This window comes from Rana temporaria, chromosome 8 (assembly GCF_905171775.1).
Source record: "Rana temporaria chromosome 8, aRanTem1.1, whole genome shotgun sequence".
Classification (NCBI taxonomy): Eukaryota; Metazoa; Chordata; class Amphibia; order Anura; family Ranidae; genus Rana; species Rana temporaria.
Genome location: NC_053496.1, coordinates 19,705,285 through 19,730,625, shown reverse-complemented (window position 1 = coordinate 19,730,625; position 25,341 = coordinate 19,705,285). Strand labels below are relative to the sequence as shown.

Genomic DNA, 25,341 nt, shown 5'->3' with positions numbered 1-25,341 from the left:
ACATCTCATATTTAAGAGGACCTGTCATGCTTTTTTTTCTATTACAAGGGATGTTTACATTCCTTGTAATAGGAATAAAAGTGACCCAAAAATATATAAAACAAAAAAAAACAGTGTCAAAATAAAAAATAAAAATTTGATTTTTTTTTTAAAACACCCCGTCCCGACGAGCTTGTGCGCAGAAGCGAATGCATACACGAGCAGCGCCCGCATATTAAAACGGTGTTCAAACCACACGTGAGGTATCGCCGCGATTGTTAGAGCGAGAGCAATCATTCTAGACCTTCTCTGAAACTCAAAACATGCAACCTGTAGAATTTTTGTAAACATTGCCTATGGAGATTTGTAAGGGTAAAAGTTTGTCGCCATTCCACAGGCGGGCGCAACTTTGAAGCGTGACATGTTGGGTATCAATTTACTCAGCGTAATATTATCTTTCAAAATCTAAAAAAAATAATTGGGCTAACTTTACTGTTGTCTTATTTTTTAATTTAAAAAGTGTTTTTTTTTTTTTTTTTTCCAAAAAAAAGTGCACTTTCAAGACCACTGAGCAAATACGGTGAGACAAAAAGTATTGCAATGACTGCCATTTTATTCTCTAGGGTGTTAGAAAAACATATATATAATGTTTGGGGGTTCTAAGTAATTTTCTAGCAAAAAAAAAAAATGTTTTTAACTTGTAAACACCAAATCTCAGAAAGAAACTCGGGACTGTAGTGGTTAAATACACCTATGATAACAATTATAGACCCTTCATTTCTTTGTAAGTGGGAAAACTTACAAAATCTGCAGGGGATCAAATAATTATTTTCCTCACTGTATGTATTGCTATGAACGAAGAGAGTCTCAATGTTCCAATGCTGCTGTGATATTTTCCTGACAAGGATATTGTAAATTCTAATTTATTTATTTTTTTCTCCCCTTTTTCCAGTTTTTATTTTTGTTTTTATTTTTTTCATTAGCTTTTATCCTATGGTCCTAGATGGTCTGTACATCGTGCCTGGTAAGTGTCAAATTGTAGCTTCTAAGTATGAGATGCTTTATTTATTTTTATATTTTTTTTTGATTAGGCCTCATTCACATGGCCCGATTACATACAGGTGATTATATACATTTATGGCCAGATTCAGAAAGATTTACGCGCCGACGTAACTCGGAATCTGCGCCGTCGTAAGTATAAGTGTATTCTCAAACTGAGATACACTTAAACCTAGCTAAGATACGACAGCCTGCGCCGTCGTATCTTAGGGTGCAATATTTAGGCTGGCCGCTAGGTGGTGCTTCCGTTGAGTTCGGCATAGAATATGTAAATGCCTAGATACGCCGATTCACGAACGTACGTGCGCCCGTCGCAGTAAAGATGCGCCGTTTACGTAAGGCGTTTTCCGGCGTAAAGTTATTCCATCAAATAGCTGGCCTAGTCAATGTTAAGTATGGCCGTCGTTCCCGCGTCGAAATTTGAAAATTTTACGTCGTTTGCGTAAGTCGTCCGTGAATAGGGCTGGACGTAATTTACGTTCACGTCGAAACCAATACGTCCTTGCGGCGTACTTTGGAGCAATGCACACTGGGATATGTACACGGACGGCGCATGGGCCGTTCGTAAAAAACGTCAATCACGTCGGGTCACCCCCCATTAACATAAAACACGCCCCCTCATCCTCATTTGAATTAGGTGCGCTTACGCCGGCCCCATTTACGCTACGCCGCCGTAAGTTAGGAGGCAAGTACTTTGTGAATACAGTACTTGCCTCTCTGACTTAAGGCGGCGTAGCGTAAATACGATACGCTACGCCGCCTTAAAGATGCGGCGCCCTACTTGAATCTGGCTATTAGAGGCCATTTCTAAACACATATAAATGGCATATTTCACGCTGAGCATTTACCTGCATTCAGGTGCATTCAGTTTATTATCGCTTAGCAAATTAGAGATCTGAGAGGCGGATTAAATACGCTGAATTCTTCCAAATGCTTGTAAACTCATTTTTAACCACTTGCCCAACGTACATTTACATCAGCAAAATGGCACGGGCAGGCATAGCAACTGACCTGTACGTTGCTTTGAAACTGTCGCCAAGTGGGCGCGTGCGTGCGCGCCCGCCGCAAGTTTCGTGACTGTGCCCACGGGACCCGCGGACTCTATGTCTGCCGGTGTCCCGTGATCGTGTCAGAGAGATTCCTATGTAAACAAGGCATTTCCCTGTTCTGCCTAGTGACCAGACGGTGATATACTGCTCTCTGTCATCGGGAGCAGCGATCACTGTCATGTCACATGTAGCCCCCCCCCCCCCCCACAGTTAGAATTAGGGTTGTCCCGATACCACTTTTTTAGGACCGAGTACAAGTACCGATACTTTTTTTCAAGTAGTCGCCGATACCGAATATCAATACTTTTTTTAAATGTGTCCCCAAATGCAGCCATGTCCCCCCACATATTGCAGCCATGTCCCCCCACATATTGCAGCCATGTCCCCCACATATTGCAGCCATGTCCCCCCACATATGCAGCCATGTCCCCCTAGCCATGTCCCCCACATATGCAGCCATGTCCCCCTAGCCATGTCCCTCACATATGCAGCCATGTCCCTCTAGCCATGTCCCTCACATATGCAGCCATGTCCCTCTAGCCATGTCCCTCACATATGCAGCCATGTCCCTCTAGCCATGTCCCTCTAGCCATGTCCCTCTAGCCATGTCCCTCTAGCAATGTCCCTCTAGCCATGTCCCTCACATATGCAGCCATGTCCCTCTAGCCATGTCCCTCTAGCAGCAATGTCCCTCTAGCAGCAATGTCCCTCTGGCAGCAATGTCCCTCTGGCAGCAATGTCCCTCTGGCAGCAATGTCCCTCTAGCAGCAATGTCCCTCTAGCAGCAATGTCCCCCATACCTTTGCCGCCGCCGCCGCATGGAGAAAATCACAGCATTCATTTGAATAGCTGTTTTGCCCGCGCGTATAGACACTCCCCCTTGCTCGGGATTGGACAGATCACGATCACCCATCCAATCCCGGGCAAGGGGGAGTGTCTATACGCGCGGGAACACTACAGCTATTCAAAGTGATGTTCCCGCACAGCGTTTAACCCATGCGGCGGCTTTTCAATGCGGCGGTGCGATGCAGCGGGGGGGGGGGGGGGGGAAGTATTCTATTTAGGTATCGGGGGTATTTGCGCGAGTACGAGTACTCCCGCAAATACTCGGTATCTGTCCCGATACCGATACTGGTATCGGTATCGGGACAACCCTAGTTAGAATCACTCCCTAGGAGACACTTAACCCCTTCCTCGCCCCCTAGTGGTTAACCCCTTCCCTGCCAGTGACATTTATACAGTAATCAGTACGATAAAAATTGCAGTTTGCCGGCAAATAAAATAATAATAAAAATGCCATAAAACTATCCCCTATTTTGTAAACGCTATAACTTTTGCGCAAACCAGTTAATATACGCTTACTGCGTATGTAGAAGAATACGTATCGGCCTAAACTGAGAAATAAATTTGTTTTTTATATGTTTTTTGGGGGATATTTATTATAGCAAAAAGAAAAAAATATTGCTTTTTTTTCAAAATTGTCGCTCTTTTTTTGTTTATAGCGCAAAAAATAAAAACCGCAGAGGTGATCAAATACCACCAAAAGAAAGCTCTATTTGTGGGGAAAAAAAGGACGTCAATTTTGTTTGGGTGCAATGTCGCACGACCGCGCAATTGTCAGTTAAAGCGTCGCAGTGCCGAATCGCAAAAAATGGCCCAGTCATTGGGCAGCCAAATCTTCCGGGACTGAAGTGGTTAAATGCCATTCTTCCCAGATTGGTTACAGGACTCAGTCTGGGATGGACACTGAAACAAACCATCAACTTCAGAGCAGAAAAAGGGAGGGACTCTGCTACAAAGCTTGTTTAGGTCTTTATAATGCACATTGATCAGGGGTTTGATTTCAATCAACAAAAGCGGAGTTACACTAAATGAAACAAATGCTGGAGATTAAAACCTGCAGTGCTGATCAAGCAGGGAAAATCTGACAGGGCGGTTATATAGAAGTTGATCGGTAGATCGAATTTTGTACAACCAGCCTGCAAATACATGGATCGAAATTCGGCCGGTCCCTGCTGAACTGGCTGGATTTCAATCCATGTACGATTATTCATAGCAGACATAAAGATCAAGATATGGGTGTGGCTCGTATTGTATTCAATGTAAAGAGGTGCTGTAAATAATAATTGAATGAACTAAACTAAATTTAAAAAAAAAAAACATTTTAATTGTTCAATTTCTGGTGCTTGTTTTAAATGATTGTTTGTATCATTATTTTATCATGACTAATTCTCTATTCTTGTCTGTTCTTCCCTCTTCTCTGCTCCTCCCTCTCTTTTTATAATTCAATGTTCTGTCTCCTTCATGTCATATTGTTCTTCCCTCTGTGTCTCTTCTCTGTCTCCCCTCTTCCACCCTGCTTCTTTTTTCTTCTTTTTTTTTGATGGCTTCTCTTACTTTTCCCTTTTCTGTGCCCTTCTCTGCCCCCTCTTTCTCTCCTTAACATTTTGTTTCTCATTCAATGGGTCTCTCCCTCTTTATCCTCCTCACTTCTTTCTTTTTATCTCTTTCTCTCTACATTGGTCTCTATCATTCTCATTATGCCCCAATTCCCTTCTTTTATCTCTTTCAATTATTTCCTTCTCTCTCCCCCTTTCTCTCGACACCCCGCCCCCCTCGTTGTTCATTGAGTGTCTCTCTCTCTCTCTCTTTGTCTATATGTATGTCTCTCTTTTTATGCACCCCATTTTTCTCAATTCTTTCCTTCTCTTTCTCCATCTCTATCTCTCCCTCACTCTTTGGTTGGGGAATCGTTCTCTCTATCCTTCTGCCTTCCCCGCCTCATCTCTTTTCTCAATCCAATCCTTTACTTTTTTTCCCCTTCTCTCTCTCTCTCCCTCTCTTTCTCTATCTGTCTTTCTTCCCTCTCTATCCCCCTCTCACTCTTTCTTTCTCTCTTTATCTATTCAAATCTCACTGTCTTTATCTATCAATCCCTTTCTGTATTTCTCTATCTATTCATTCTCTCTCTCTCCTTATTTTTATATACACCTCTTCCTCTTTCTCTCTCTCACGCTCTCTCTCTATTTCTCCCCTGCCCTCTGCCTTTCTGTTCTTCTCTCTGTCTGTCTCGTCCTCCCCCTATCTCTCTCTTTCTGTTTCTCTCTCTATTTCATTCTTTTTTTTATTCTTTCCTTCTCTCTTGTTCTCTTGCTCTTTCTCCTTTGTCCTTTCTTTCTCTCTCTCTTTATCTATTAAAATCTCACTCTTTCTTTATCTATCCATTCTTTTCTGTCTTTCACTATCTATCTATGCTCTCTCCCTTTCTCTAACCATCCCTTTCTGTCTCTCTCTCTCTCTCTTAATCTTTCTCTATCCATCCCTTTCTTTCTTTCTTTCTTCCTCTTTCTTTCTCTCTCTTCCCCCTCTCTCTCCTTATTTTTCTATCTACCTTTTCCTATTTCTCTCTCTTCCTCTCTCTCTCAATCTCTCTCTCTCTCTCTCTCTCTCTCTCTTTTTTTCCCCTTATCCTCTCTCTCTCTCTCTCTTTCTCTCTCTGTACGTCTCATCCTCCCTCTATCTCTTTTTCTCTCTCTTTGTCCATTTCCTTCTTTCTTTCTCTTTCATTCTCTCTTGTTCTTTCTCTATCTTCCTCACTCTTTTCATTTTTCTCTCGCTCTTACTCTTTCTCTTGTCTCTTTTTATACTTTTTCTCTATCTGTCTCGTCCTCCCCCTATCTCTCGCTCTCTCTCTTTCTCTATCCATCCCCTTCTCTCCTTCTCTCTCCTTATTTTTCTAACTACCTCTTCCTCTTTCTTTGTCTCACTTCCTCTCTCTCTCTCTCTCTCTCTCTCTCTCTCTTTCTCCCCCTCCCTCTCCCTCTCCCTCTCCCTATCTCTCTCTCTCTCTTTCCATTTTCTTCTTTCTTTCTCTCTCGTTATTTCTCTTTCATTCTCTCTTGTTCTTTCTCTCTCTTTCTCTCTCTTCCCCTCTCTCTCTCTTCCTCTCCCTCTCTTTTTCTCCCCCATCCTCTTTCTTTTCTTCTCTCTCTTTTTTTTTTGCTTTTTCTCTGTCTGTCTTGTCCTCTCTCTCTCTCTCTCCCTTTCTTTCTCTCTTTTTCTCTAATTCTTTCTTGTTTTTTATCTTGCTCTCTCTCTCTTTCTCTCTTATTCCTTCCCCTTTTTATCCTTCCTCCACTCTGTCCATCCAATGTATGTCAGCTGTAGCCTGGTTCAGTATGACATATCGCTGCCTGTGAACGGGCTTGACGGTGCTGACGGACTGAAGTGTATGATATCAAGGTCAAAACTTTTAAAACAAAATTTTTTTACTGACTTCCACTTCTGTGGTGCTTTGCTGGATACTCACAGCAATTTGTGTGCTAAAGATTAAAAAAAAAAAAAAAAACACAGCGAAAGCTGAGAAGAACTTTAACTGAAAAAACTGATCTAATGATTCATGATAAATGGACACCCTGATTTCCTGCTAGGCAGGCAGCGTATTGCTTCTGTATAGAAGTGCATTTATCTTGTGTTCAGCTCTTACATCAATTTACATCATGTCTACGAACAATGGGACAAGAACAGAACTCAGCCCCCCCCGGCTTCATCCACATGGTCCCTCCACCCTACAAATACTGGAACATCCCAGGCCTTCAATTGCTGGGATCACCTCTGGTTGGTTAGCTGAGTGAATAACTCATATTTTAACTTTAAAATCCTACAGATGCTTTAACTGAGAAATATATATTCTAACCAGGAAAGCACAAACAATGTACTACGAGTCACCTCCATACAATACATTGCATCAAGCTACGGATAAAAAAGTTTATTTTTTCCTGCAAGAAATTATGGGACAATGTCACACAAACGTAATGAAGTTTGTTAGAACGCAGCAAGTCGTAAAGAACAGCACAACCACAACACAAGGACGTTCAGGAAATAGACGTTTTATGACGCTTTTTAGGGAGGTGCATTTTTAAGACAGGTAAGAACAATTTAATTCTAATCATTTTAAAGCTCAACACTAAAAAAAAAAAAAAAAAATCCACCCTTGTAATTGGGGTTGCCACCTTTTCTTCAAGCCGAACTTGAACACTTTGTTGTAGTAGGATTGCAAAAGACCTGGGGAACCTAGAGCCAGAGGGGCAGATTCAGGTAGCTGCGCTTGATGTTACGGCGGCGCAGTGTATTGTATTACGCTACGCCGACGCAACTTACAGGAGCAAGTGCAGTATTCACAAAGCACTTGCTCCGTAAGTTGCGGCGGCATAGCGTAAATGGGGCCGGCGTAAGCCCGCGTAATTCAAATGTGGAAGGGGGGGGGGCGTGTTTTATGCTAATGTGTGATGACCTGACGTGATTGACGTGTTTTACGAACGGCGCATGCGCCTTCCGTGTACATATCCCAGTGTGCATTGCTCTCAAGTACGCCGCAACGACGTATTGGTTTCGACGTGAATGTAAATTACGTCCAGCCCTATTTGCGAACGACTTACGCAAACGACGTAAAAAATTCAAATTTCGAAGCGGGAACGACGTCCATACTTAACATTGGCTGCGCCTCCGAATAGCAGGAGCAACGTTACGCCGAAAAAGCCTTAACATTTGGCGTTTTATACTGTAGGTCTGTAATTTTTAGGAATAACTCACTTAAATCTGACCAAACAAGAATCTAATAGGCATCCCGGGGATGACATTTTTTTAAAAACAAAATTATAAATTATAATATAATAAATAATTAAAAATAATTATAACAAATAATAATATAATTATAATAAAAATTATTCAATAATGTAATCAAAATCACTGAAATTTGCTCAGTTGCAGAATTGTCGCTGTCATTACATTTATTTTTTTATGACGAATTTCCCCACAAATCACTATCGCACAATTCTGCAAGTGATTATAATTCATTACCGCTGTTTTCTAGCTGATCTAAAACCATTTTTGACATAAAGGGACACTTTTGGTTGCTATGGACAATCTACAGTTTACAGGCAGAAAAAAAAAGTTTTTATTATATAAAAGTGCATGTAGGGCACTGGGCAGACCACTAGGGACAAGGGGTGTGCGTATTTTTTACATACAGTACTGTAATCTATAAGATTACAGTATACTGTATGTAATGTGTTTGTTTACTTTTTTGAATTTGGCGCCGATTTCCGCTCCCGTGCATCGCAACGTCGCAGGGAACGGAGATCGGCGGCACAGGAGGACGCTGTGTGAATCGAGCGAGGTCCCGCTCGCTCACACAGCGCGGTGACATCGCTGGATCCAGGAACAAGGTAAGCCAGCGCACGCTGCAGGCTCTGCATAGCTACCCCGAGCGTGACTCGGGGATACCGATTATAGCAGAAAAAATCAACCCCGAGTCACGCTCGGGGATACCGCCAGGAGGGTTAAAGGAGAATTGTACAAAAACCAAGATTGGTTAAACTCATAAGTGCTTTTTTTTACCACCATTATTCCTTTTCATTGGCTTTTGGAATTTACAAATGCAGCAATTTAGAAATCAGATGAAAGGTTTAGCGCTGGGAAACACTTTTTGATGGATAAAAAGTGTATTTTATATACAACTATATAGATCAGACCAAAATGAGGGACAAATGAGGAGAATGAGGGACAGAGGGACATTGCTCCAAATCAGGGACAGTCCCTCGAAATCAGGGACAGTCCCTCGAAATCAGGGACAGTTGGGAGCTATGTGTATGATCCTATTCAATGTGTTACTGTAACTCACACATGGCAGCCTGCACATCCAGGTTATATTGCTCATTAATGTGCCTTGCATTAGTCCAGCCCATTCTTTCAATGGGCTGCCAGCTCATCACAATGTACCTAAAAATTAACCATTTCCCAGCAGAATGCACCACAACACATGGTAGTTCTTTATCAAACCAGCAAACATTATGGTTCTCTGTAATGCAGGTGGGTTGGGCGTCCACTGGTTTGGTTTATTGGCTTCCCATTAATAATTCATATGTATGTGTTGCTCTGCATTACACTGACGTGCATTTCAACCTGAATTACTGTAAACACATCGATCTGAACAGGGTCTAATGGTTTTGCTATTGGTCCATTACACATAGTTATGGCCCTGCACCACATAGTTTCTTTTTTAGCTAAAGGAGAGTGTAGAATCACATTGTAATCTGTTTGAGCAACTTGATTTCTGGTTGTAATTTATCAAACCTTGAAGTTCTAGTTGTTTTTTAATTTACAGTTGCATAAAACAAACTTAAAGGAGTTGTAAATTAGGGTGAAAAAACATCGCATAACACCCCCCCCCCCCGAGCCCCCGTTATACTTACCTGACCCCTCGAAAGTTTGCGCGGTCCCGAGATCCTCCTCGCCACTCAGCCTGGCCGCTGATTGGCTAGAGCTGATGGATTGAAAGCAGCGTAGCCATTGGCTGGGGCTGCTGTCAATCACATCCAGTGATGCGGCGAGGGGCGGGGCCGAGTGATACAGTGAGCGGCTATGGCCGCTCGCTGTATCACGGGAGCCCGCCCGCAATTGGTGACCACCATGCGAGCTCTCGCATGACTGGTGACTAATTGCGGGGAGGACCAGAGACAGCCGCCGAGGGACCCCAGAAGACGTGGATCAGGGCCACTCTGTGCAAAACGAACTGCACAGTGGAGGGAAGTATGACATGTTTGTTATTTAACCACTTCCAGACCGCCGCATGTACATATACGTCGGCAGAATGGCACGTACAGGCACATTGGCGTACCTGTACATCCCTGCCTAGACGTGGGTCGGGGGTCCAATCGGGATATCCCCCGCTACATGCGGCGGTCGGAAACTCGCGGGGGAGCGACCTGGGATGAGGGGGCGGCTATTCGTTTCTAGACACCCCCCCCCCCCGCGCGATCGCTCCCTGGAGCTGAAGAACGGGGAGAGCCGCATGTAAACACGGCTTCCCCGTGCTTCACTGTGGCGGCTGCATCGATCGAGTGATCCCTTTTATAGGGGAGACACAATCGATGACGTCACACCTACAGCTGCACCCCCCTACAGTTGTAAACACACACTAGGTGAACCCTAACTCCTACAGCGCCCCCTGTGGTTAACTCCCAAACTGCAACTGTCATTTTCACAGTAAACAATGCAATTTAAATGCATTTTTTGCTGTGAAAATGACAATGGTCCCAAAAATGTGCCAAAATTGTCCGAAGTGTCTGCCATAATGTCGCAGCCACGAAAAAAATCGCTGATCGCCGCCATTAGTAGTAAAAAAAAAAATAATAATAATAAAACTATCCCCTATTTTGTAAACGCTATAAATTTTGCGCAAACCAACCGATAAACGATTATTGCGATTTTTTTTTACCAAAAATAGGTAGAAGAATACGTATCGGCCTACACTGAGGGAAAAAAAATTGTATATATGTTTTTGGGGGATATTTATTATAGCAACAAGTAAAAAATATTGAATTTTTTTCAAAATTGGCGCTCTATTTTTGTTTATAGCGCAAAAAATAAAAACCGCAGAGGTGATCAAATACCACCAAAAGAAAGCTCTATTTGTGGGGGGAAAAAAGGACGCCAATTTTGTTTGGGAGCCACGTCGCACGACCGCGCAATTGTCTGTTAAAGCGACGCAGTCCCGAACTGTAAAAACCACTTGGGTCATTTAGCAGCATATTGGTCCGCTCCTTAAGTGGTTAAAAAAAAAAATTCCTTTAGTGCCCCTTTAATAATCTAGATCTCATGTCTTAACTTAGTATAACCACAAGAGGGCAGTATGATCCAACATGATCTGCAGTTTATAGCCTCATACACACGCTCGCTTTTCTCAGCAAGCACCAGCAAGATAACTGCTGGCAGAGCTTTCTTGGCGTTTTCATCGGACGAATCGATCGTGTGTTTTAATATGTTTTAATATTTTCTTATGGTTAAAAAAAACAATAGAAAAAAACGATCGTCTGTGGGGAAATCCATCGGTCAAAAATCCACGCATGCTCAGAATCAAGTCGACGCATGCTCGGAAGCATTGAACTTCATTTTTCTCAGCACGTCGTTGTGTTTTACGTCACCGCGTTGGACACAATCGGATCTTTACCTGATGGTGTGTAGGCAAGACTGATGAAAGTCAGCTTCATGGGATATCTGATGAAAAAATCCATCGGTCCGTTTTCATCGGATGAACCGATCGTGTGTACAGGGCATAAGAATGTGAAGATTTTGCATTATCGCTGAATCTTCATCAAATCTAAAAAATGAGGTCCATGTCTGGGCATCCTATCCTAGCTGCAGGGAACGATGTGCTGCTACATGTATTTAGGAACAAGGGGCCAGATTCACGTAGGTGAGCGGCGGCGTAACGTATCGTAGATACGTTACACCGCCGCAAGTTTTCATCGCAAGTGCCTGATTCACAGAGCACTTGCAATGAAAACCTACGCCCTCCAGGTGCAAGGTGGGCCAATTCAAATGAGCGTGTGCCATTTAAATTAGGCGCGCTCCCGCGCCGGACCTACTGCGCATGCTCAGTTTCGCAATTCCCGTCGTTCTTTGCGCGCCGTGACGTCATTTTTTCGAACGGCGACGCACGTAGCGTAATTCCGTATTCCTGGACGGCTTACGCAAACGACGTTCATTTTTAAATTTCGACGCGGGAACGACGGCCATACTTTAGACAGCAATACGATTGCTGTGTAAAGTTAAGGCACCAAAAACGACGACTAACTTTGCGACGGGAAACTAGACTAGCGGCGACGTAGCGAACGCGAAAATCCGTTGTGGATCGCCGTAACTCCTAATTTGCGACGCTGGTTTACGACGCGAACTCCCCCCAGCGGCGGCCGCGGTACTGCATCCTAAGATCCGACAGTGTAAAACAATTACACCTGTCGGATCCTAGGGATATCTATGTGTAACTGATTCTATGAATCAGGCGCATAGATAGAAACAGAGATACGCCGGAGTATCTCCGCTGTGAATCTGGCCCAATGAATGTACTGAGCAATAGTTTTCCAGTTGGCTGTTCAAAGACATTGCTCACACGCAATTAACTACATGTTTAGGGGGTTTTTAAAATACACGCATATATAGACCTTGGCACAATAACACAAGTATTATGTTTCAAACTGAGAAAATAGAAGGAGTAGTACTGAAGTTTTTACACTGCAAAATCTTTTAACCACTTCAGCCCCGGAAGAATTTACCCGATTCGTGACCAGAGCACTTTTTGCGATACGGCACTGCGACGTTTTAACTGACAATTGTGCGACGTGGCACCTAAACAAAATTGGCGTCCTTTTTTTCCCACAAATAGAGCTTTCTTTTGGTGGTATTTGATCACCTCTGCGGGTTTTTTTTTTTTGCGATATAAACAAAAATAGAGCGACAATTTTGAGAAAAAATGAATATTTTTTACTCTTTGCTATAATAAATATCCCCCAAAAAAAAATATATATATAAAAATGTCAGTTTAGGCTGATACGTATTCTTCTACTTATTTTTGTTTAAATAAAAATCGCAATAAGCGTATATTGGTTGGATTGCGCAAAGGTTATAGGGCCAGATTCTCGTAGGAGATACGACGGCGTATCTCCAGATATGCCAGCGTATCTCTGAGTCAGAGCTGTCGTATCCTGGCGCCTGATTCAAAGAATCAGATACGCCAAAGTTTCTCTAAGATACGACCAACGTAAGTCTCCTATGCCGTCGTATCTTAACTGCATATTTACGCAGTGCTGCTAGGGGCGTGTACGCTGATTTACGCCTAGAAATATGTAAATCAGCTAGATACGCCTATTCACGAACGTACGCCCGGCCGACGCAGTACAGATACGCCGTTTACGTAAGGCTTTTTCCGGCGTAAAGTTACCCCTGCTCTATGAGGCGCATATGAGGCGTACCAATGTTAGGTATGGACGTCGGAACAGCGTCGAATTTTTCACGTTTTACGTAATTTGCGTAAGTCGTTCGCGAATAGGGCTGGGCGTCATTTACGTTCACGTCGCAAGCATTGGCTTTTTGCGGGTTAATTTGGAGCATGCACACTGGGATACTTTCACGGACGGCGCATGCGCCGTTCGTAAAAAGCGTCATTTACGTGGGGTCACAATAAATGAACATAACACACGCCCACATCTTTCACATTTGAATTAGGCGGGCTTACGCCTGCCTATTTACGCTACGCCGCCGCAACTTTGCTTTGAGAATACAGCACTTGCCTGTCAAAGTTGCGGAGGAGTAACGTAAATACAATATGTTACGCCCGCACAAAGATGCGCGCTCCTACGTGAATCCGGAAGAGAGGGGCTACAAAATAAGTGAAAAGATTTAAGGCATTTCTTGTATATATATTTATTTTATTTTTAATGGAGGCGATCTGCGATTTTTTTTTTTAATTTTTTTTCCACAAAAGGTTTTTATTAGGAAAAAGGTAACCATGCATATACATCTGTACATAGATGTATATGTAGCATAACATGACAAATCCTCTGCTAATGTAAACATGACAGAATAACTTACAAGGTAACGTGAGTTGTTAAGACATCAGTAAACATGTGTATTAGAAGAGCGTGATACTGAACATATCTCCAGATAGATTCTATAAGCCTAAAGACATCCTATGGATAACCGACATTCGTGTAACTTTGAGGCCGGGTACACACGGACAAACATGTATGGTGAAAGCGGTCCGTCGGACCGTTTCCACCATACATGTCTGCCAGAGGGCTTCTGTACGATGGTTGTACACACCATCGTACAGAAGTCCGCGCGTAAACAATACGCGGGGCGTGTCCGCGGTGTCGCCGCGTCGATGACGCGGTGTCGCCGCGACAATGACGCGGCGACGTGGGCGGCCCGCCTTTAAAATGCTTCCACGCATGCGTCGAAGTCATTCGACGCATGCGAGGGACGGCGGGCGCCTGGACATGTACGGTAGGTCTGTACTGACGACCGTACATGTCCGAGCGGGCTGAATTCCAGCGGACTGTTTTAAAACAAGTCCAGGAATATTTGTCTGCTGGGAAAAGGCCCGGCGGGCAAATGTTTGCTGGAATTCGGCCCGCTCGCGCCCACACACGACCAAACATGTCTGCTGAAACTGGCCTGCGGGCCAGTTTCAGCAGACATGTTTGCTCGTGAGTATGGGGCCAAAGGGTCACTAAAAATAAACAATAACAAACATGTTATACTTACCTCTACTGTGCAGCTTGTTTTTCACAGAGTGTCCCCTAACCCTGTCTTCTGGGGTCCCTCTGCGGCTGTCTCGGCTCCTCCTCGCAAAAGCTTTCCACCTTCATGCGAGCGAGAAGGTGGAAAGTGGGGGACATCTCCCCCACTGTGGATATTACAGTGGGGGAGATGACTGTGGATATTACAGTGGGGGAGATGACTGTGGATATTACAGTGGGGGAGATGTCTGTGGATATTACAGTGGGGGGAGATGTCTGTAGATATTACAGTGGGGGGAGATGTCTATGGATATTACAGTGGGGGAGATGTCTGTGGATATTACAGTGGGGGGAGATGTCTATGGATATTACAGTGGGGGAGATGTCTGTGGATATTACAGTGGGGAGATGTCTGTGGATATTACAGCGGGGGAGATGTCTGTGGATATTACAGTGGGGGAGATGTCTGTGGATATTACAGTGGGGAGATGTCTGTGGATATTACAGCGGGGGAGATGTCTGTGGATATTACAGTGGGGGAGATGTCTGTGGATATTACAGTGGGGGAGAGGTCTGTGGATATTACAGTGGGGGAGATGTCTGTGGATATTACAGTGGGGAGATGTCTGTGGATATTACAGTGGGGGAGATGTCTGTGGATATTACAGCGGGGGAGATGTCTGTGGATATTACAGTGGGGGAGATGTCTGTGGATATTACAGTGGGGGAGATGTCTGTGGATATTACAGTGGGGGAGATGTCTGTGGATATTACAGTGGGGGGAGATGTCTGTGGATATTACAGTGGGGGGAGATGTCTGTGGATATTACAGTGGGGGGAGATGTCTGTGGATATTACAGTGGGGGAAATGTCTGTGGATATTACAGTGGGGGAGATGTCTGTGGATATTACAGTGGAGGAGATGTCTGTGGATATTACAGTGGGGAGATGTCTGTGGATATTACAGTGGGGAGATGTCTGTGGATATTACAGTGGGGAGATGCCTGTGGATATTACAGTGGGGAGATGTCTGTGGATATTACAGTGGGGAGATGTCTGTAGATATTACAGTGGGGGGGAGATGTCTGTGGATATTACAGTGGGGGAGATGTCTGTGGATATTACAGTGGGGGAGATGTCTGTGTATATTACAGTGGGGAAATGTCTGTGGATATTACAGTGGGGGAGATGTCTGTGGATATTACAGTGGGGGAGATGTCTGTGGATATTACAGTGGGGAGATGTCTGTGGATATTACAGTGGGGAGATGCCTGTGGATATTACAGTGGGGGAGATGTCTGTGGATATTACAGTAGGGGAGATGTCTGTGGATATTACAGTGGGGGGAGATGTCTGTGGATATTACAGTGGAGGAGATGTCTGTGGATATTACAGTGGGGAGATGTCTGTGGATATTACAGTGGGGAGATGTCTGTGGATATTACAGTGGGGGGGAGATGTCTGTGGATATTACAGTGGGGGAGATGTCTGTAGATATTACAGTGGGGGGGAGATGTCTGTGGATATTACAGTGGGGGAGATGTCTGTGGATATTACAGTGGGGGAGATGTCTGTGTATATTACAGTGGGGAAATGTCTGTGGATATTACAGTGGGGGAGATGTCTGTGGATATTACAGTGGGGGAGATGTCTGTGGATATTACAGTGGGGAGATGTCTGTGGATATTACAGTGGGGAGATGTCTGTGGATATTACAGTGGGGGGAGATGTCTGTGGATATTACAGTGGGGGAAATGTCTGTGGATATTACAGTGGGGGAGATGTCTGTGGATATTACAGTGGAGGAGATGTCTGTGGATATTACAGTGGGGAGATGTCTGTGGATATTACAGTGGGGAGATGTCTGTGGATATTACAGTGGGGAGATGCCTGTGGATATTACAGTGGGGAGATGTCTGTGGATATTACAGTGGGGAGATGTCTGTAGATATTACAGTGGGGGGGAGATGTCTGTGGATATTACAGTGGGGGAGATGTCTGTGGATATTACAGTGGGGGAGATGTCTGTGTATATTACAGTGGGGAAATGTCTGTGGATATTACAGTGGGGGAGATGTCTGTGGATATTACAGTGGGGGAGATGTCTGTGGATATTACAGTGGGGAGATGTCTGTGGATATTACAGTGGGGAGATGCCTGTGGATATTACAGTGGGGGAGATGTCTGTGGATATTACAGTAGGGGAGATGTCTGTGGATATTATAGTGGGGGAGATGTCTGTGGATATTACAGTGGGGGGGGGGGAGATGTCTGTGGATATTACAGTGGGGAGATGTCTATAGATATTACAGTGGGGGGAGATGTCTGTGGATATTACAGTGGGGGAGATGTCTGTTGATATTACAGTGGGGGAGATGTCTGTGTATATTACAGTGGGGAGATGTCTGTGGATATTACAGTGGGGGAGATGTCTGTGGATATTACAGTGGGGGAGATGTCTGTGGATATTACAGTGGGGGAGATGTCTGTGGATATTACAGTGGGGGGAGATGTCTATGGATATTACAGTGGGGGAGATGTCTGTGGATATTACAGTGGGGGAGATGTCTGTGGATATTACAGTGGGGGAGATGTCTGTGGATATTACAGTGGGGGAGATGTCTGTGGATATTACAGTGGGGGGAGATGTCTGTAGATATTACAGTGGGGGAGATGTCTGTGGATATTACAGTGGGGAGATGTCTGTAGATATTACAGTGGGGAGATGTCTGTGGATATTACAGTGGGGAGATGTCTGTGGATATTACAGTGGGGAGATGTCTGTGGATATTACAGTGGGGACTATATATGGTGGAGAATCGAAAAATGTATGTGCGTTATAATTAATCGAAATTAGTCGATTAATCGATAAAAAAAAAATCTATTAATCGAACATGAAAATTTTAATCAGTAACAGCCCTAATATACAGTATATATATTATCGTTACATATCTGAGTGCGGATCCCACCTTACATCAGGGTCTCCAGATAGCGCCCCCTTGTCTGCAGCAATTCTAAAACTAAAACAAATAACTTCTGCTAAGCGAAGCAAGAGGACTGTTTAACCCCTCAGCTTAAGCGCTTACTGCTTGTGGTGATCCAGACCAGACTGGGCTCCATCTGCTCAGCTGGTGGAGGCACATGACTAGCTCTTATCTATATTTGACAGTTGACAAATGAATCATTGTCCTGATGTCCACCTCTATACCAATCTGCCCGGCAATGTTATTGCCAGGAACCGCAGCACGTGGATTACTCTGCCTGAGCTTGAAAATCATCAAAAAAAAAAAGTCCCGGCGGAGTAATACTTGTGCTGCAGCTCCCCACAATTACATTGCCCGGCATATCGGTATAGAAGTGGGCATCAGGACAATGATTAAATTGTTGGAACTGCTGAATATAGATAAGAACTTGTGGCTGATAACATTAACTAGTCATGTCCGGTCTCCCCCCGGCCACCAGCTGAGCAGATGGAGCCCAAAGTCAACCTTAGGTAAGAGGCTCGGGGCTTTGGGCCCCAGATTTGGGGCTATAGCCCCAGTAGCCACCCCCTAGCGACACCACTGCCTCTGACCAAAGATCTCAGGAATTGGTTACCTAGTTACATGGTTAGTTAGGCTGAAAAAAAATACACAATTTCATCTAGTTCAACTAATGGAAACAAATAAATAAATAGAAGACCTCCATATACGAAATCTTAAACCTACAGAGGAAGGTAAAAAATCTCTATGAAGCATGGTCCAATTTGTTCTAGTGGGGGAGGGGGGGAGAAATTCCTTGCTGATCCCCCAGAAGGCAATCGGATATTTCCTGGCTCAACAATTTCTGTTGTTATTACCTATAAATGGTAATATCTAATTATATTTATCGGCTAGGTAAGGCAAATATTCATAAATCAGTGATTGTCCTTCCCACACCAATGGCATGAACCATTACAACAGTAACAAACAGAAGCAAACAATACATTGGCCCGGATTCACATAGCACTTACGCCAACGTATCTCGAGATACGCCGCCTAAGTGTCAATGCGGCCGTCGTATCTATGCGCCGTGCCCATAGAACTAGATACGCCTGAAAATAGGCTTCCTCCGACCGATGTAACTTTCCTATCTTGGGCGCATATTTATGCTGGCAGCCTCATTGCAAATATGCAAATGAGGGAAATACGGCGATTCACAAACGTAGTTGCGCTCGGCGCATAATAAACGCGGTTTGCGTAAGGCTTACTTCCGGCGTATAGTTATTCCCCATCTAGGAGGCGCAACTCCTGCAAAGGTATGGACCAGGGAACAGCCATCGTATTTTACCTTGTTTACGTAGTAGTACGTGAATAGGGCTGGGCGTAGGTTACGTTCACGTCGTAGGCATTGAGCCGTCGTATCTAAGGGAGTATATTCGACGTGATTCTGAGCATGCGCACTGGGCTACGTCCACGGGACGGCGCATGCGCCGTTCGTTCGGCCCATCATTTGCATGGGGTCACGCTTCATTTAAATGGATCACGCCCACTTCCACCTACTTTCAATTAGGCCGGCTTACCCCTACGATTTTACGTTACGCCGGCGTAACGTTGGGAGCAAGTGCTTTGTGAATACTGTGCTTGCCTCTCTGTGTTACGTCGGCGTAGCGCATACGAGATGCACTACGCCGGCAGAAATATGCGACGCTGTCTCTGAATCCGGGCCATTGAGTTTAGGAGAATCAGAAGAGCCCATAAAATTGTAAACAGAGTTGAAGAGGCTTGTTACGGCGAAATTTCAAATTTACGTAGTTTGCGTAAGTGATTCGTGAATGGCGCTGGACGCCATTCCCGTTTGAAGCAAATGACGTCCTTGCGACATCATTTGCCGCAATGCACGTCGGGAAAGTTTCCTGACGGAGCATGCGCTCTACGATCGTCGCGGGAACGCGCCTAATTTAAATGATCCCCGCCCCCTACGGGATCATTTAAATTGCGCGCGCTTACGCCGGGCATTTTGCCGGCGCGCCCCACGCAATTTACGGAGCTACTGCTCCGTGAATCAAGGGCAGCGCAGTAAATTTGCGGGGGCGCAGGGCAAAAACGTTGCCCTGCGCCCCCGTAAAAAAAGCGCAATTGTACCTGAATCTAGCCCAATCATTTTTTTTTTTTTGTACACTTCAGCGTAGGGCAATGCAAATGTAAATACACAACCTGAAAACATAAAATAATGTGGTCGGGCTCAAGGGGGATCTTCTTGAGGGGTGTTGAGCCGAGTGTTGGACTGTAAGGTTATCTTCAAATATCTGCTCCATAGACATTCACTGTACTCTCCCTTTAAGTTGATAATGAGCCACTTGCTTGCACGTCTATTTGTTCTATTGTGGAAGTTAGGATTGTCGGTTGGCATCGCGTCACAGCCAGCGCTGTCTCGATTCACCCATCTGGAAATGCTGGGAGCGAAATCCCCCCCTCGTCTGTGACAGAATTCTCTCTGACCTGTCTGTGGCAGGTGGGAGTCGGGTCTTTGTTCTCCTAAGTGTCAGATGACAAGGGAATTTTATCCGTTGAAAGGAAGATTACTGAGTGTGTATACATGGATTGCTTTAAGGAATTTAAGAGTCAACATAAATGGTTTGCAAGAAAATACGCCGGTTCAGTTTTCTGCAAGCAGTATAGAGGTCAGTAAGTACCTTCCTCTTCTGCTAGGCTGCTTATGTAAAAAAAGAGATACCGTATATACTCGAGTATAAGCCAAAGACCTAATTTTACCACAAAAAAAATGGGAAAACTTATTGACTCGAGTATAATGCCGTGTACACACGATCATTTTTCGGCATGAAAAAAAAACGAAGTTTTTAAAAAAGTCATTTAAAATGATCGTGTGTGGGCTTCACATCGTTTTTCGGCTTCTGAAAAACGACAAAAAAATAATTCGAACATGCTGTATTTTTTTAACGTCGTTTTAAAAAATGTCGTTTTTCGGGTTGTGAAAAATGATCGTGTGTTGGCAAAAACAACGTTTTAAACCCGCGCATGCTCAGAAGCAAGTTATGAGCCGGGAGCGCTCGTTCAGGTAAAACTACCGTTCGTAATGGAGTAAGCACATTCATCACGCTGTAACAGACAGAAAAGCGCGAATCGTCTTTTACTAACACGGAATCAGCTAAAGCAGCCCAAAGGCGAATAGAACTTCCCCTTTAGAGTGCCGTCGTACATGTTGTACGTCACCGCGCTTTTTTCATAATTTTTTAAAAAACGATGGTGTGTGGGCAATGTTGTTTTTAATGATGAAGTTGGAAAAACGCTGAAAAACAATGTTTTTTTTCATGCCGAAAAATGATCGTGTGTACGCGGCATTAGCCGAGGGTGAGAATGCAACAGCTACTGTAAGCGGAAAAGAGGGTCAACAATAGCCATTTGCAGCTTCACTGTGCCCATTTTCAGCCTGACCTCACTGTGCCCATTTGCAGCCTGACCTCACTGTGCCCATTTGCAGCCTGACCTCACTGTGCCCATTTGCAGCCTGACCTCACTGTGCCCATTGCAGCCTGACCTCACTGTGCTCATTTGCAGCCTGACCTCACTGTGCCCATTTTCAGCCTGACCTCACTGTACCCATTGCAGTCTGACCTCACTGTGCCCATTGCAGCTCTTCAACTCGACCATCCTCTCGGCAGCTCCCGTTACCTTTGCAGCCTGACCTCACCGTGCCCATTGCAGAATCTGATCTGTGTACCCGAGTCTGTGACGTATTCAGATGGCGGCCGTGCGTTTTTAAAAACTAGCACTCCTCCTTGTGCTGTTTCGTGATAGGCGGAACACTCAGTTTCCCAGCAAACACTATGTTCAGCTTTCCGCCTATCACAATCGCCCTCTCGTACGTGTTAGACGAGAGGGCGATCGTGATAGGCGAAACACTGAACACAGTGTTTGCTGGAAAACCGAGTGTTCCGCCTATCACGAAACAGCACAAGGAGGAGTGCTAGTTTTTAAAACTGCATGGCTGCCATCTGAATACGTCACAGACTCGGGTACACAGATCAGATTCTGCAATGGGCACGATGAGGTCATAATTAAAAAAAAATGTCCCTTTAAAAACATTGGGCAGAAGTGACGTTTTGACGTCGCTTCCGCCCTGCAAAGAGATGGAAACAGATGGGGTAGGGTTGCCAACCGTTCCGTAAAATACGGAATCGTCCCGTATTTTAAACAGACAAGTGCTGTTCCGTATCAAACTGATACGGAATGCACTTTGTTCCGTATTCCGCGGTACCTTATTGGTGTTCGTCACTTTCATCATGTAGTGACTGTCTGTGCGTCGGCGTCCCCTCCCCTCCGCCTTCTGGCCAATTCCGCAATGCCGTGCCGATGACGTTGTGACGTCACGACGTAACCCCTCCCTGCATTCCCCACCCGGCGCCCGCGTTACCAAGAAGAAGAAGAGAAGAAGAAGAGAAGAAGAAGAAAGAAAACGAAGAAGAAAGAAAACTAGCTGCTGCTGCAAGAAAGCGAGCAGAGCACAAGAGAAAAAAAGGTAAGCAGAAGAGAGAAAAGGGGAGAAGAGCAGAGGAAAGGGGAAGGTTGAGCAAAGAAAAGGGATATTAGGCAAAGCAGCAGATAAGAGGAAGGAGAGCATCGGGAGAGCAAATAAAATGGGAAGAAGAGACAACAAAATGGGACGGAGAGCAGAAAAAAGGGAAAGAGGGGCAGAGGGAGGAGAGCAAAGGGAAGGAGAGCAGAGAGAAGGGAAGGAGATTTAAAAAAGGGGAAGGAGAGCAAAGACAGGGGAAGGAGAGCAAAGAAAACAGAAGGAGAGCAAAGAAAAGGGAAAGTGTAAAGAAAAGGGAAAGATAGCAGAGAAAAGGGGAAGGAGAGCAGAAGGAGAGCAAAAAAAGGGGAAGGAGAGCAGAAGGAGAGCAAAAAAAGGGGGGGAGAGTAGCAGATAAAATGGTAAGGAAAGCAAAGAAAAAGTTATGGAAGTATAATTATATAAAGATATTTGCACTACACTTCCTTAAAATGTTGTCTTTTTTTGCACAGGAAAAAACATCCCCGCCCCACCCACGCCCATGCCCCGCCCCGCCCCCCGTTCCTTATTTCCATTTCAGAAAGTTGGCAACCCTAAGATGAGGGGCCATCTTCTCCCTCACTCGTCTCCACGTCAGCCCAGGGAACAGACCCGATCGCCTCCGTGGCGAGAGCATTGAGGTAAAAAATGATTAGGGTTTACAACCACTTTAACAAAATAAAGTGATGCAAAGTCAAAATTATTAGAGTTGCCATCAAAACATGAGGTAAAGGTAAAATCTTCCAGTGGCGGGAAATGTCTCGGGGCTCTTCCTTTCTCTTCCTTTTATGTCTCTTAGTTAGAAAGGAAACCTCTCTAACAGCATGCAGACAGTAAAAAATAAACAGATAGGAGTTTAACCCTTCCCTACTCTATCCAAAACTAACATAAATAGCTATACATGCTTTAATCTCCTGTGTTTTTAGGGAAGCTACCCACTAGACATGTGCACAGCAAAAAATGTTGTTTATTTCTGTTCGTTTATCGTGATTTGTAACGAGTCGTAATACTGTACGTTAGTTATCGTATTCGTACTCTTTAGTATTTTCGTAACACTCTTTTTTCCGTTTCCGTTTTTTTCTGTTAGTTTATTTTTCGTTGAATCAAGATTCGTATTTTCGTTATATTTTGTAATCTGCCACGTTCGTATTTTTAAAATGATTTTATTCGTTCCTTCGTTTTTATGTTGGTTAAATTTTCGTTGTTTTGCTATTCGTATTTACATTATATTTTCCATCATGCCGCATTCGTATTTTCGTAAGAAATATATTTTCGTTGCTTTATGATCATTCGTATTTTCGTGTCTAATTTGCTTTGATTGTAAAAACGTACTTTTGTAGATTTTATTGCATTCGTAATTCTGTTAGAATACATTTTACGTTTATTCGACACACTACTCGTCGTAATTTTGTAATTCGTACTTTACTGTGATTGACTTGACTGTCTTAGTTAGCACACACACCCTGTCTAGAATGAAGTCTGACGTAGAAGAAAACTAAAATATGTCAGATATTACAAATACAAATCTAGAAATTAGATGCACTGCAGTGTAACACAGAAAAAGACACAAGGAGCCAGGAGGTAATGAGAAAGAAGCTCATTGGGGGAAGGAACAAACCTCTTCAGAGGAAAGGGACATCGCTCAGTGGCTATTGGTCAATGTCCAGAAATATTTCAGCACTAACGAAAGCTAATTTACATTATTTCGTATTTTCGTTGTTTTCATTTCCGTTTTCCGAAGATTCGTAATTTATTTTTCGTTAGTTTTGATTTTCGTTTTTTAGTCTTTGTTCGGCATTTCGGTTGTTTTCTTTTCGGTCTTCGAATATTAGTAAGTTTGCATTTTCGTTCATTTTGTTTTTTGTAATTATTTTTTTTTTTTGGGTTCTGTATTTTCGTTGTTTCTATGTTTTCGTTTCTTTCTTCTTTCGTATCTTCGTTGTTTTTCATATTCGTTATTTTGAAAATATCGTTATTCGTTATTAATTGCGCTAAACCGTTCGTTCATTCGTATGTTAACGAATCAACTAAAATAACGAAAATTGACGGAAAACGTATTTGTAACTTAAAAAATTGCACATGCCTACTACCCACTTTTGCGAAGGTTTTAGGAACAACTGTCCCTGATTTGGAGCAATGTCCCTCTTTTCCCCTCATTTGTCCCTCATTTTGGTCCGATCTATATAGATGTATATAAAATGCACTTTTTATCTTTCAAAAAGAGTTTCCCAGAGCTAAACCATTCATCCAATTTCTAAATTGTTGCATTTGGAATAGTAGTGGTAAGAAAAAGTCCTTGTGCATTTAATTAGCCTTTTTTTTTGGTTAATTCTCCTTTAAGGGGGTGTGGCAGGGGGCGTGTTTTATGCCTACATACGTTTGCTAGTAGGTGTCTCTCATTCCCATCTCAACATGTTGTGAATTTTTATCATCGAAAACAAGTCTGGCCACTCTCATCTGACATCTGTCTCTATCAAGCTCTATCAAGCTCTATGCAATAGACCAGGGGTCCCTTTGCTAGCCTTTATCTGGCTCTTGGGGTACTATTCCTCCCACTGATATGAGGCACTATTCCTCCCACTGACACCAACAAGGAGGCACTATTTCTTCCACTGATACCAATGATGGGATACCATTCCTCAAACCATACCTCCCAACATTTTGAGATGGGAATGAGGGACACCTACTAACAAATATATGTAGGCATAGGAAACGCCCCCTGCCACACCCCCTTAAAGGAGAATTAACAAAACAAAAAAAGTTAAAATTAAATTAAATCCACAAGGGCTTTTTTTTACCACTACTATTCCTTTATATTGGCTTTTAAAATGTACAAATGCAGCAATTTAGAAATTGGATAAAAAGTTTAGCACTGGGAAACACTTTGCGAAAGCTTAAAAGAACATTTTAAATACAACTATATACCGTATATACTCGAGTAGAAGCCGACCCGAATATAAGCAGAGGCACCAAATGTTACCACAAAAAAACTGGGAAAACTTATTGACTTGGGTATAAGCCTAGGGTGTCCATCTGCATGCCTCACTGTGCCTCACTGGCCCAGATTCAAGAAGCACTTGCGCCCGCGCAACCATAGTTGCGCGGCGCAAGTGCTTACTTGCTCCGGTGTAACGAGTGCTCCTGATTCAGGAACCTCGTTACACCGAATGCAGCCTAGGATGTGACAAACATAAGCCTCCTTATGCCTTCACATCCCAGGCTGCATTCTTGCGTTGGCCGCTAAGGGGCGCGGCCTTTGTGATCGGCGTGTAGTATGCAAATTGCATACTACCACCGATTCACAAAAGTTGGACGCCATTCACGTTCACTTAGAAGCAAATGACGTCCTTGCGACGTCATTTGCCGCAATGCACGTCGGGAAAGTTTCCCGACGGAGCATGCGCTGTTAGTTCGGCGCGGGAGCGCGCCTAATTTAAATGATTCCCGCCCCCGGCGGGATCATTTACATTAGGCGCCCTTACGCAGGGCTAATTAGCATAGCGCCCGCGCAATTTACGGAGCTACTGCTCCGTGAATCGCTGGGCAAATGGAAATATTTGCGTGGGCGCAGAGAAAAATCTTTGCTCTTTGCCCACGCAAATATTGCTCCATTCTACTTGAATCTGGGCCACTGTGTCCATGTG

The 25,341-nt window shown here is 44.0% G+C and overlaps 1 long non-coding RNA gene across 1 annotated transcript in view; it reads left to right on the top strand.

Moving 5' to 3' along the window:
* The first annotated feature begins 929 nt into the window (after window positions 1–929).
* The window catches only part of LOC120946728, a 43,587-nt gene continuing 19,175 nt past the window's right edge, over window positions 930–25,341 (top strand). Inside the window, exons 1-2 of the long non-coding RNA XR_005750781.1 lie at window positions 930–1,003; window positions 6,249–7,014. This is a non-coding gene — a long non-coding RNA (uncharacterized LOC120946728). The remainder of the gene's footprint in view (window positions 1,004–6,248; window positions 7,015–25,341) is intronic.